Below are 12568 nucleotides of genomic sequence, written 5' to 3' on the forward strand. Positions count from 1 at the left end.
TCTCTCTCTCTCTCTCTCTCTCTCTCTCTCTCTCTCTCTCTCTCTAAGAGAGAGAGATTGTTTCCTGAGTATTTGTGTATCTCATTCTATGCTGGGCTCTGACTTTCAGTACAAGCTTGACTCCCATTCTCTGTTAAACATTTCATCTGTTATTTAACTCTTGCAAGTACTATAGCTAGTGTGCTGCTGCTGCTGCTACTGATGAGATGATGATGATGATGATTCCACTGTACAGATAGAGACGTTGAGCCGGAAAGATCAAGCAACACACTGAACTTATTAACAGGGTTCTGTGATTTATGCTATTCTAAAGCAAAGTGCTGGCCTTGAAGAGAGGAAAGTGCTTCAGCTGGGTTGGGTTGGAAGTACCAGGGCAGGGTTGTCTATTGCTATTTGTACAGCTCGGGTCTCTGGAGAATACAGATATCTGTAAATAGAACTGCCTGGGTGACCTAGACCATATGTGTGTGCTAATTTCTATTGTCTTCACACACCTGTAAGAGTATATAGCTTTAAGGAAACTCATAGCTGATGAATTTTACTTTGAGCCGTAGACGAGTCTCTTTACTATGCATAGTTTGAAGGGAACTTTGAACTCCCAATCTTGAGGTGGAAGTGAACTGTTCCTGGCACAGCTGTGCTCTTTCAGAACTTGCTAGCCCCTGACTGTTGAGGATAGACAACTAAATGTAGACTGGTTAAGGTATACCAACACTCCCTCTGACCAGAGGAGACAACACCCTGCAGAGCCACAGAAAAACTGGCATAAAAAATCCACACAGAAACAGACAATAAGTCTTTAAAATATAAGTCAGGCCTTATAGTGTATGCAGTTTGATTCTTAACAAAGAGCTCCTCTCAGATAATTGGGCCTGCCACAGAATTCTCTACTGGATTCAGGGTGCCAGTCATCCTAGCAAAGCCAGGGGAGCCCAGAGACCCTGGTTAGCACTTACCTACCTGAGGATTTGTGTGCCATTTATCCCCAAAACATTCGTTTGCGGACATCTAGATGTAATCGATCTTATTCAGTCAACACACGTGGTAACTGGGAAAAACAAAAACAAACAAACAAATAAACAAACAAACCCCAGAACAACTCTAAAGCCTAGGGGAAGAAATTGCACCATAATCAATTCTATTAACACCTACTCAGAAAGAATGTGGAAAGAGGAAGAGTTAGTCAGCATAGGACAGTGGTTTAATAAGCCAAAGACCTGCCAAAGGTGTCTAAGAAAATGGGACCAGGCCTAGCCCTCTTCCCTGTGACCCCTTTCAGGTGCTGGATAGGGATATAATTTTTCAGTGACTAGAGTCACTAGCCACCAAGTAAGACTCTGACCAAAGATGGAGAAACCATTTTTGGTTTTTTAACCCTTTAGAGTTGCCTCCTTCCACAAGGAAGAGATTCCTTTGTGTGGAGACACAGAAAATAAACACAGCACAGTGAGTCCGTTCCTCCTCATCCTCCCTACTACGTGTTAAAATGTCCTCTTCTTAATAAACAACGGTAGTAAAATGTTGTTGTCTTTACTGAACAAATTTAGATTACTCACCTAAAGGCACACATGCCCTTTGTTCTACTCTAGGGGCGCTCAGTGCGTCTGCTCATTGGAATCATTTTGCAGAGGTTTTTAAAATACTGGTATCTGCACCTCACCTAAGGCTCAGATCTGTTTGATTCTAGGGTGGCCTTCGCACCAAATCACCCCAGGATTGCAATGTGCAGTCAAGGCTGAATGATGCTGCCCTTGTTCACTCGCCACTTAACTCCCCTCTGATTATTAGCCAGGCTTCTCAGCGCTGAAGTGCACACAGCCAGAAGAGTGTCCTCATCCTGGTTGCTAGGGAGGAATATTCTCCCATTATAAATTAATAAACGGGCACAGAGATCTATAGCTCCAGCCTTTGCACATTCCTTCTGTACCATGTGCATGGGCTCCCCTGACGGTGCCACAGGTACGACGAGATGCATGCGTCTGTCCTCCAAGTACTATCTGCAGTAGTGATGGATCCTGGTCATGGAAGGCTGCTCCCCTTGGGACCCACACCCACTTCACCTCTTCCCTGTGCCATTTCCTTTCATTTGTTAATGCCAACCACCCACAGACTGCATAGTAGTGTGTGATCCGCCCTCTGAGGATGATATAATGGAACCTGGCAGTCATTATGCTGACAGCCTTCTTTTGAAATCTCATCTTAAATGGCTTGAATGACAGTGATGACACCATTTTCCTTGCAGTCGATCTGAGAATTTGAGTCATTAATGTCAGCAAGTTTTCACCAAGGATCCTACTGAAACCTTCGCTTCTTTTCGTTTTAACATTTGGCGACATTAAGAAAATGGAAGCAGGCCTCACCCTCTCCCCCGTGACCCCTTTCAGGTGCTGGATAATGATATAATTTTCCAGCGACTAGAGAACTAGGGAGGAGAGAACACAATCGTAGGCCATTTCGACTTCCAATACAAGCATCTCAGCCTCTTCTCTTGCTAATGCAGCTGCCTTGAGAGAGAGGAAAGGGGAGAGAAAGAAGGAAGAAGAGGAGAATTAAAGTCCATGTGTGCTCCCCATCCCTCAATCCCATGCAGAGTATAAAACACAGGGTAGCCTTGGTTGTAACGGGACAGATTTTGGGTTCCCCGCTAAATCAATGCTTTTCTCTGCCACTCATTTTGTAGATTTATAAACATGGTGGCCTGGTGACGCTCATACAATCCCTAAGCAGAAAACTATGTTCTCATCCAAACACTTACATGAAGTAACATGAAGAATGCGCTGCTAGATTCTCTCTCCCAGCCTCATGCCTTACACTCCCTGGGGCCCCCTAGTCCAGCTCTGGGAAGCAGTCTAGGGATGTTTAGTTCTCTCTGGGGCTAAAATGTGTCCTCTTGCTTATTCTCGTTGTTTCTTTTCTATGGAAGCATATCACACCACTCTGCATATTGGTTGTTCCAATTATCAGTTTGTTAATTAATGCAAAGCTCTGCATGTTATCTGATTTTTCACTGGTAGTATTGGTTTCTATTTTCTACCATATGGATCAGAGTGGTCCAGGGCCTCTCTAAGAGAAATTCAACAAGGGTCTGAGAAGCTTGCTATTCTAAGACAAGAGGCCTTTGTAAATCTATCTTATTTTTCTTATCTCTAAAGCAAACTCTGGCAAGTTTGATTGACACTCCTTGACTAATTCAAGTTGCTGGTGATCTTCAAGTCGCATTGTAATTCTCTAATGACTGAGAGAGGGGGAAAAACACTTCATAGAAAGAATTGATTGATTTATTAGAGGGGAAATTACCACATGTGCTAGACCTTGATTGCAGCTAATATTTGTAGAGCTAATTGCCTGAACTAGAGGATTAAAAAAGATTGAGAGAAGGGAAGAAAAAGAAATCAAAGTTCTCCTGGAATACTGATGAATCCACTGTGGAACCAGGCTGGGTGGGAAAACTCAGTGTAGAGCTTTTCAGGGCTGCTGGTGTGGGGCCTTTAGAGAAGGAAGAAAGGAACTTCACATGCCTGCCAGCGTACCTAACATGCCTGCCATGGAAAGAGTAGCAGGGACGGGGAGGAAAGGGGCCACCCTGTGATCTGTCAAATGAGATCACATGGCACCATTGTTCTTGTCTTGGTTTCTTGTTGGTCCAAATACCAAGGCTAGGTTGGCATTTAAAGCCAGAACCCAAGATTGAACATATGGCTCAGCATGAGTGCACCCGTTTAGAGAGATCAAGGCCCTGAGTTAGAGCTCCAGCTACAAACAAGCAAGACAGCGATAACAAAGCCCTTATCCCAGAAGGTCTGGGGAAATGTCTGAGTGAGCTATCACATCAGGGTAGAAGCCATTACCTAATCTAAAGAACCACTGGAGTTTGAGATGCTCCTGTCAATCATAAGTTAACCAGCTTTCAAGTACAAGGAAATAGGTGATAATCTTCTGCCTCAGATTGAAGCCAAGTAGCCCAAGGGGCATGGATGCCTCCTTCTGAAGTCACTTTCAGGTAAGTATGAGTGATGGAAGAGATAGAGAACGCTGGGAAGCCCAGGCTCCGCCAGAACTTCACATAGGATTACTTTAGCTGGGGCCACATCTCTGAAAGTTGTCACATCCACAGATCTCTGGTGTATTAGTTGCTTCGCTTTTTGTTGTAAGGAAATAAAAGACAAAAATAACTTAAGGGAGAATGGGTTTCTTTTGTCTCAGTTTAGAGGGTGTGGTCTATAATGGGGGGGCAGGGCGGGAATGTGCACAGGGAAAGCATGGCAGCCAGGTGTGTGCCTGGGGCTGCTCATATGCTAGAAACAGAGAAACAGGAATAAGATGGAACCAGGCTGCAAGGTTCCTGCAAAGGTTCTTCTCTAAGGATTCCAAAACTTCCCCAAATAGCACTACCAACTAGGGACACAAACCTGTTAGGGACATTTCACTCTTAATCTACAATGATCAGCAAGGCAATCAGACATGTGTGTGCCTTTACACCATGTAAAATGCCTGGCACTGAACCATGGATACTACTGGGATTGGAAGTAAAAACAGCTAGCCTGGGTTCCTCATGGAAGATCAGATTTAAACGAATGTTGTCTTAGTGATGGTTTCTATTGCTGTGATAAAACATCTTGATCAAAAGCAACCTGGGAAGGAAAACAGTTATTTTGTTTACACTTCTGTATCGCAGTCCATCTTCAAAGGAAGAGAGGGCAGGAACTGGAGGCAGAGAGAAATGTAAGCCATGGAGGAGGGCTACTTACGAGCTTGCTCTTTGAGGCTTGTGCAAGTCTGATTTCTTACAGAACCCAGGACCAACAGCCCAAACTTCATTGTCTGACTAGATGTCTGTTCCCAGCGACTGGTCTGGCTGGCTGTGTGGCTGGTAGCGTGGGTGTGAGTTAAATGGGCTGTCCAAGCCAAGGGAGTGGTTAGGAACTTTTGAATTTCTTGGCTGGTATTTTGGCTTGCCTTTTAATCTGTCATTAGCCGGCTGAAAGAGAACCATGCTCAGAACTCCAGAAAAATCAAGCTACTGTACTGAATACTTAGGGCTAGATTCTAGAGCAAGGCAAACCTCCTCCCCTCATTCCTCTCCTTCTTCTAGGATCCTAACAGGAAACTGGGTTGTATCAATGTAGTGATCTGGAGAGGAGAATTTAACAAGGGAGCAGTTTACCAAGGTGTGGGTGGTCTGTAGACAAGCTTCAAGGCGTGGCACAGTCCCTGTGAAAACAGAAAAGACTGGGGGAAATCATAGTTTATAAACCTGATCCTTCATTCTTCTCTGATCTTACTGGTGCTCCCATTGGCAAAATCAACTAGAAACCAAAAGTCAGTCTTTTAGGGAATTTGGCAGAGTAGAGAAGGTGCAAATGGCACCTCGAGGGCTGGGGATTTTGTTCAGAGGTAGAGGATGCACCTGATGTGTAAGGCTCAGTACCATGCTGAATACAAGTGGCAAAAGCAGCCATCATTCTCCCTCCCCACCCTCCAATCTTACAGGGCAAACACAGACAGCATCAAGTATAATGTCTGCTAAGTTCTCCATAGGCGGCCCCTCGCACGATGGGGTAGTTTTCATTTCTTCTTGGTCTTTAAGTATTGAACAGTTGAGCTTAATTTCAAAGTCATAAAAAAATGCTAAACTTCATAAATTTTTGCCTGAACTCAGATGATTATGTAAGATTTTGCTTTTTTAAAATCAATGCAGTATATTCTAGTAACCAATTTACATGGGTTGAATTATCATGTATTCCAGCCATAAATACCAGTTGGCCATTATGCAGAGTGGTTTTTTTTTTTTTATCATGCTGCTGAATTTGTTTTGCTAAAATTTTGTTAACAATTCTTATACCAGCTGGGCATAGTGGCACATGGCTTTAATTCCAGAACCTGGGAGGCAGAGACAGGCAGATCTCTGGGAGTCTGAGACCAGCTTGGTCTCTATAGTGAGTTCTAGGACACCCAGAGACACATAGTAAAACTTTGTCTTGGAAAAACAAAACAATTCTTATATGAATATTTATAAGGTATATCAATCAGTCTACAGCCTGCCTGCTTGTCTTTCTTCTGCTTTTTGTTTTCTCCCCTTCTTTCCTCCTTACTCCCTTCCTTCTTGAGGTTGGGGATTGAATCCAGGACATTGCTCATGCTAAGTAAATGCCTCTCCACTAAGATTTATTCTCACCCTCAGTTCTTTGAAACAGGGTCTCACCATGTGACTCAGGCTGACCACAAATTTTGTTTCCCCTACATCTGTCTCCCAACCACTGGGATTATAGACATGTAATAGCATGCCCTGGTAGTTTTCTTTTCTTGTGGTATGTTTTGCTGAGTATTTTATAGGGTGATGGTTTCATGGAATAAGTTAGGAAGTAACTTTTTGGTTATTTTGGAAACGTTTAAGAAGGATTGGTCTAGTTTCTTCTTTAAATATCCTGTCAAATTTGCTGTACTGTTTTTCTTTTCCAGATTGCTATTTTTATTACTTAGTCAATCCACTTTCTATTTACAGATCTGTTCAAGTTATCAATATCTTTGAAATTCAGTTTTCATAAATTTGGTGTTCCTAAGGACCTGTTACTTCATCTAAGTAACCTGTTCACTTCATCTCAGCTTGTTGGCCTCCAATTGAACCTTTTCCTTTGTTATATTATATGTTTTATTTCTGTAGAATTGACATTAGCATGCCCTTTTCCAACACCGGTATGGTGACACATGCTTTTAGCTACTAAGGAGGCTGAAGCAAGAGGATTTCTAGAATCCAAAAGTTCTAGACCAGCCTGGACAACACAGTGAGACTTCCTGGTTACAAAACAAAATATCTACTTCCATTTCTGATTTTAGTCATTTAAATATTCTTTTTGTTCTTAATCTATGTCTTCACCACACCAAAGTAACAGCCTGGTTAAGCAGCCCTTGAATATATACAGTCCTCAACACTGAAAGTTGGAACGATAATATGTTTAAAATGGGAAGACAGGGTTAACAGTGAGGGTTTTCTAGAGGAACAGAATTTACAGTGTTCATATCTATGAAAGGGGAGTTTTTTCAGCTGGCTTACATGGCATGGCTGGGATAGTACAGCAATGGCTATCTTTACAAGGAAGAGGCTGAGAACACATAGCTTCTCTTTCTACAAGACTGGGTGTTGTAGCTCTTCCACCCTGGCAATGGCTCCTAGAGAGAAGCTGATTTTTGGTCTAGCTGGAAAGTCCAAGAAGCTGGGTTCTGATGACAGTGAAGGATGACAGCAACATTTTCAGTGGTATCAGTAGCTACAGGGCAGAGGAACAACAGGACAGAAAGGCAAACAGGCAAGAAGCAAAAGCTTTGCTCTCAGATCTTCTTACATGCTGCCACTCAAACTAAGGTGGTTTGTCCCACTACAGTTAACCTAATCAAGAAAATTCCCTCAAAATGTGCCAAAGGACTTACGTCTTAGCTGGCTTCAGAAGCCATCAGACTGGTAACCCATACTAAGGATCAGCATGAAGGCTTATCATGGGATTGAAAAGATGGAAAATTCTGAAATAGTGCTGGTCATATAAGGAATGTTTAATAGTGTTAGTTATTCTTTATATAGTACTTCCTATTCAAGGTATAATTGCTTTCTGAACTATAAAAATGCTTCTCTGGAAAGTTATAATATTACAGATGTTTTAAGATATCCACGGTCTCAACAACTAGCACTTGCTACATATTAAATAATTTATATTTTACTTCATTTTAAAATTATTAAACATGTCTTAAAATGTTTACATTTTCCCCCAAAGTCCTACTCTGTCATGATGTTCTGTATCTTTTGATATATGGTTTTTCTGCAATCATACTTGAGAGATATTTAGAGTTTTTAAAGGACTAGTTTATTGCATTTTAATTAATGGTAGAAGCTCCCAACTTATGAATTCTCTGCAGGAATATTCATAAATTATTCTGAGCATTGTAATTTATTGTAGTTCTATATAAAAGCAGGCCCCCTTCTGAAATTTGTAATGGCTTTTAGTGTATGTGTATGTGTATGTAGAGGGGGCATGACATGGGTATATATGTACATACAGGTGCATGGTAAGGGAAGGTTCCTCAACCATGGCTTCACATGCAATTTAAGTTGTTTCTTCATGTCTCGGTGACATTTTCCTTATTGTTAATTTGTAGAAGTAATATTATCCAGGCCACAAGAGAGTACATTTTCTGTAACTAATTCCCCAACTACAAGTTGATATACATACAAACACAAGGCTGTTTGGCACTTCCAGGGCATTGAATACCAAAGAGAATGTATTTTATTTTTAACTCTGGGGTATGAATGTACCTATATTCTTGGAGAGTTGCCAGTAAAAAGATTTATCAATTTAATTACTTGTACCTTACCCTTGGGCATTGTGTAGCAATATTTTGGTCTTGGGAAACATTGAACAACAACATGAAGCACAGAGTGCACTGCAAACCTCCTCTCTAAACAGTGCAAGCACTTTACGGTGCCTTTACAGAGGGAGAGCTTTCAGGATTTGAGAATGTAACTGAATTCAGTCTGAGTGTGACAAAAGTGTCTGGAGAAATGTGTCAGAGCTTCACTGCTGAAGCACTAGGCCGAGCTTCACTGACTGTGCGTTGGGCAGGAATGCTGGGTAGGGGGCGGAAGATAGAACATCAGTTTTCAATTTCATCTGATGTAGATGTTTATTATCACTATTGAATCTGTTGTGTTTGCTGTTGTGTTTGGAGACATGGCCTCTAGCAACCCAACTGGTCTTGATCCAAAAATGACCTTGCACTACAGATCCCCTCCCTTCAACTCCTGAATGCTGGGGTAACAGGCAAGCACCACCACATATGGAATGCTTTGCATGTGCTACACTAGAATTCTACCCACCGACCAAGCTCCATCCCCAGTTTGGATTGTTGTCTGTCGCATGGTTTATTGAGTATTTTGGCTTGAGGCAGTCTCTCACTCATATCCCAAGTCAGTCTAGAACAAGTGATTGTCCAATCTCAGCTGTCCCTCCACCCCTAAACTGGCATTACAGGTGTGAGCTGCCACATCTGTCTCCAGTTACAGAAATGTAGCAGGAGGATTGCAGCTCACCTGCTCTTCTACCAGCTCAGAGAGCAGAAAGGCAGATCTGCCTTTTCCTTCTCATTCACTAATGCTGTCTTCTTAGGCTCCTTTCTACATCTATCTTTTTTTTTTTAAGATTTATTTATTTATTATATGTAAGTACACTGTAGCTGTCTTCAGACACTCCAGAAGAGGGCGCCAGATCTTGTTACAGATTGTTGTGAGCCACCATGTGGTTGCTGGGATTTGAACTCTGGACCTTCGGAAGAGCAGTCGGGTGCTCTTACCCACTGAGCCATCTCACCAGCCCCTTAGGCTCCTTTCTAAATGACATCTTTTCATGGCCCTGCCCCTCTGGTCCCCTCCCAGTGCCACCTCCAGGCTCGTCACTTCCCTGGCCATCTCCCACTCTATGGCCATCCCTGCCATACCCTCTCCCTGAAGAACCCTGTCCTGCCCTGACTGCCTTTGACAGCTCCTTCAGTTTCTTCTCCGTGAAGTCTTCTCGCTACACCCAGAACTGGCTTAAAGTGGCTGATCGGATTAGAATTTTGGTTTTGGTATTTTTCTCCCAACACCACTGTTTCTTTGAAAGCAAAGAACTTTTGTGTTCTTACATGTCTACTTTTAAAATTTTGACATCCTCAGTATTTTCCATAAAAAGTAGAAAAAAAATTTAGGTTGAAAGAAAAAAAAAAAAGAAAGAGAGAGGGAGGGAGGGAGGGAGGGGGAAAGGACTGCAGACTGTTAAGAAATAGACTTAATGTCTAGTTTTTATTTATGAACACATAGCTGGGTCTACTATGACTGCATTTGTGTGCACACGTGTACTTGTTCCTGTGTGTGCACTGTGTAAATGTGTATGTGTGTATGTGTGTATGTGAGCATGTGTGTGTGGAAGTCTGAGCTTGACATCAAATGTCATTCTCAGCTGCACTATTCTTTAATTTCGGACACAGATTCTCTTACTAAAGCTCTACTGGCTGGGTAGCAAATCTTAGTAAAGCTCCCATCTCCACCTCCCCCGGGCTGGGATTTCAGGTGTGTGCTGTCACACCTGGCTTTGTACATGGGCATCTGCTAATGCTTAAATGGCAAGCTCTTTACCCACTGAGCTGTCCCCTGAAGCCCTTTCATCTTGTCTTCATGGCACACTGGACACCTTAATTGGCTTCCAAATACTATGATTCTAAAATAATGATCTCATTAGGCATCTGGTCTTTACTCTTGGGGTCCTAGGAGGAGGGCTCCTAAAGGCCAGATGTACCTGAGAACTTCTGATGGATTTGAGATCTACTGTTTTCTTTAGCTTGGTCACTGTGCTACCTTGATCAGGTTGCTTAACTTCTCTGTGCTTCAAGTACCTCAGCTTTAACACAAAAAGCTTCATAATATGGCTACTTTGTAGAATACCAATGATGATTTGATTAAAGAGTGTATATAAAGTACTTAGACCAGTATCTGTGATATGAAACCTATGCATGTTTGATTACTATTAGCATAATGGTTTTACCTTCGTTGTTTCTGAATGTACGTTTTCTATATAGGAGTGGAATACGATGTGAAGTTGAATGTGGGTAGCAGTTATTGATTATAAACGTACAGTTTGATGGTGTTATATGGGTACAGAAAAATCCATTTGTTTGCAATGAACAAAGCTTAAAAAAATTCTATGGACAAAAACAATTTGAGAAGTGCACATAACCACTCCCGTGTCCGTCCACAAGATCCCACCACTAGAAATGTTTTATTACTCTATACTTTGTGCCCCTCTGAAATGTATATATTTTAACAAGTAAGAAGGTAAGAGCCATGTACTCTTTAGAGTGGATGAACTGATTAAAACTTTTCTGGGAGCGCTTTGATTGGAGGAAGAGGACTGGTGCTAAAAGCCTGACGGGTGGAGGGATGTAACCTCTGAGGATCTGTCCGGAGTACCAGGTTTGAGGACTGCAGCAGTTCACGTACCATCAGCAATGTGAGCCAACTTTTGAACTGCACTGACTCCAGCTAGGAACTGAGTCTGCGCAAGGGCCACAGCAATCTGTAACCGGCTTTGCTCTGCTTGCTGAAAGCTCATGCACAAGGCTGGCCTGAGCTCCTTTGGCCTGACCACCCACTCTTTGACCCATCTTGCTTTCTAAGTCAGTTTAGACTCTTGTCTAAGTGACAGAAATGTCCACCCAAAGTGACTTAGGCATGAAAGGAATTGGGATTGGGGTAAGAGGTCACAGCACTGACAACCAAGAAGTAGCACTGGCTTCAGGGCTCAACAGAGGTCACCCACATGCAATATCATGCCAGCTCTTGCTCAGCCTGTTACTATACAGACACACACACACAGAAGTTTCATAGCTTGATGGTAGTAGTAGCTTCAGTCTGTATGCCCTCTCAAATTACAGGCAAAGAAAAACACCTGCCTTTGTTCTGGAAATCTGTAGAAGTGTCCTTTTTTCATTAGCTCTTGAAGCTGTCCCGAACACTTCACTTCCCTCACCCCCATCCCCCCCCCAACCCCCTGCAAAACTTTGTTGGCCTTTTACTGCAGCCAACAGGAATGTGGACTCTGATGAGCTGTCCATCAGTCTTGTTCCACTCAGTGCTGGGACTGAAAGAGGTCATACTGGAGTAATTTGAACAGAATGTAGATGAAGGTGAGCTCTCCAGACAAGAATTGCAGCTGGCTTTGGAGACTGAAGGATGAATGCGAGGTATAAGTCACCAGCTCTCCTAAAACTCTGTCTCTTCTGGGAACCTACTCCCGACTTTCCATCCCAGACACCTATCAGAGTGAATTCCAGAAGATCAGGCTTATACGATAGACCTCGAGGACTGATGGATACTTACCTTCTGGCACCAGGACTTCCTTCATGGCCTTGAAGATGAATAGTTTGGCAAGATGACCAGATTGAGTAAAGCCCTCCATTGAACCTTGTCTTCTTAGCATAGGTTCCAACTGGGGGCCAAGATTTCTTTCAGGGCAGCTCTTCTGAGAGATTTTCATTGCTGAGGAAATAACATCCCAATCAAGTGGCTTTCCAGCCTGGCTACAAAGTAGAATCAGCAAGAAAACTTTTTTTAAAATGTATGTATTTTTCCCTAAGATTAGGAACAAGGCAAGAACAGCTGCCGTTTACCACTTCAGTCTTGAGTAGAAAAATTCAGATGAGAAACAGAACTTAAATTCGTTCATATTGGTAAGAAAAAGGAAAATTATCTGTTTACACATGACTTATATATTTAAAAACCTAAAATTTCACACATAAAAAAATCTGTTGGAACTAATAAATAAGTTTAACAAAGTTACAAAAATCGACAATTAAATACAAATATCCTACTAGTATGCAAACTGAAAAGGAATTTAAGGATTAAGAAAATTTTCTTAGCCAGGCGTGGTGGTACATGCCTTTAATCCCAGCACTCCGGAGGCAGAGGCAGGCAGATTTCTGAGTTTGAGGCTAGCCTGGTCTACAAAGTGAGTTCCAGGACAGCCAGGGCTACACAGAGAAACCCTGTCTC

This window comes from Mus caroli, chromosome 3 (assembly GCF_900094665.2).
Source record: "Mus caroli chromosome 3, CAROLI_EIJ_v1.1, whole genome shotgun sequence".
Taxonomy (NCBI): Eukaryota; Metazoa; Chordata; class Mammalia; order Rodentia; family Muridae; genus Mus; species Mus caroli.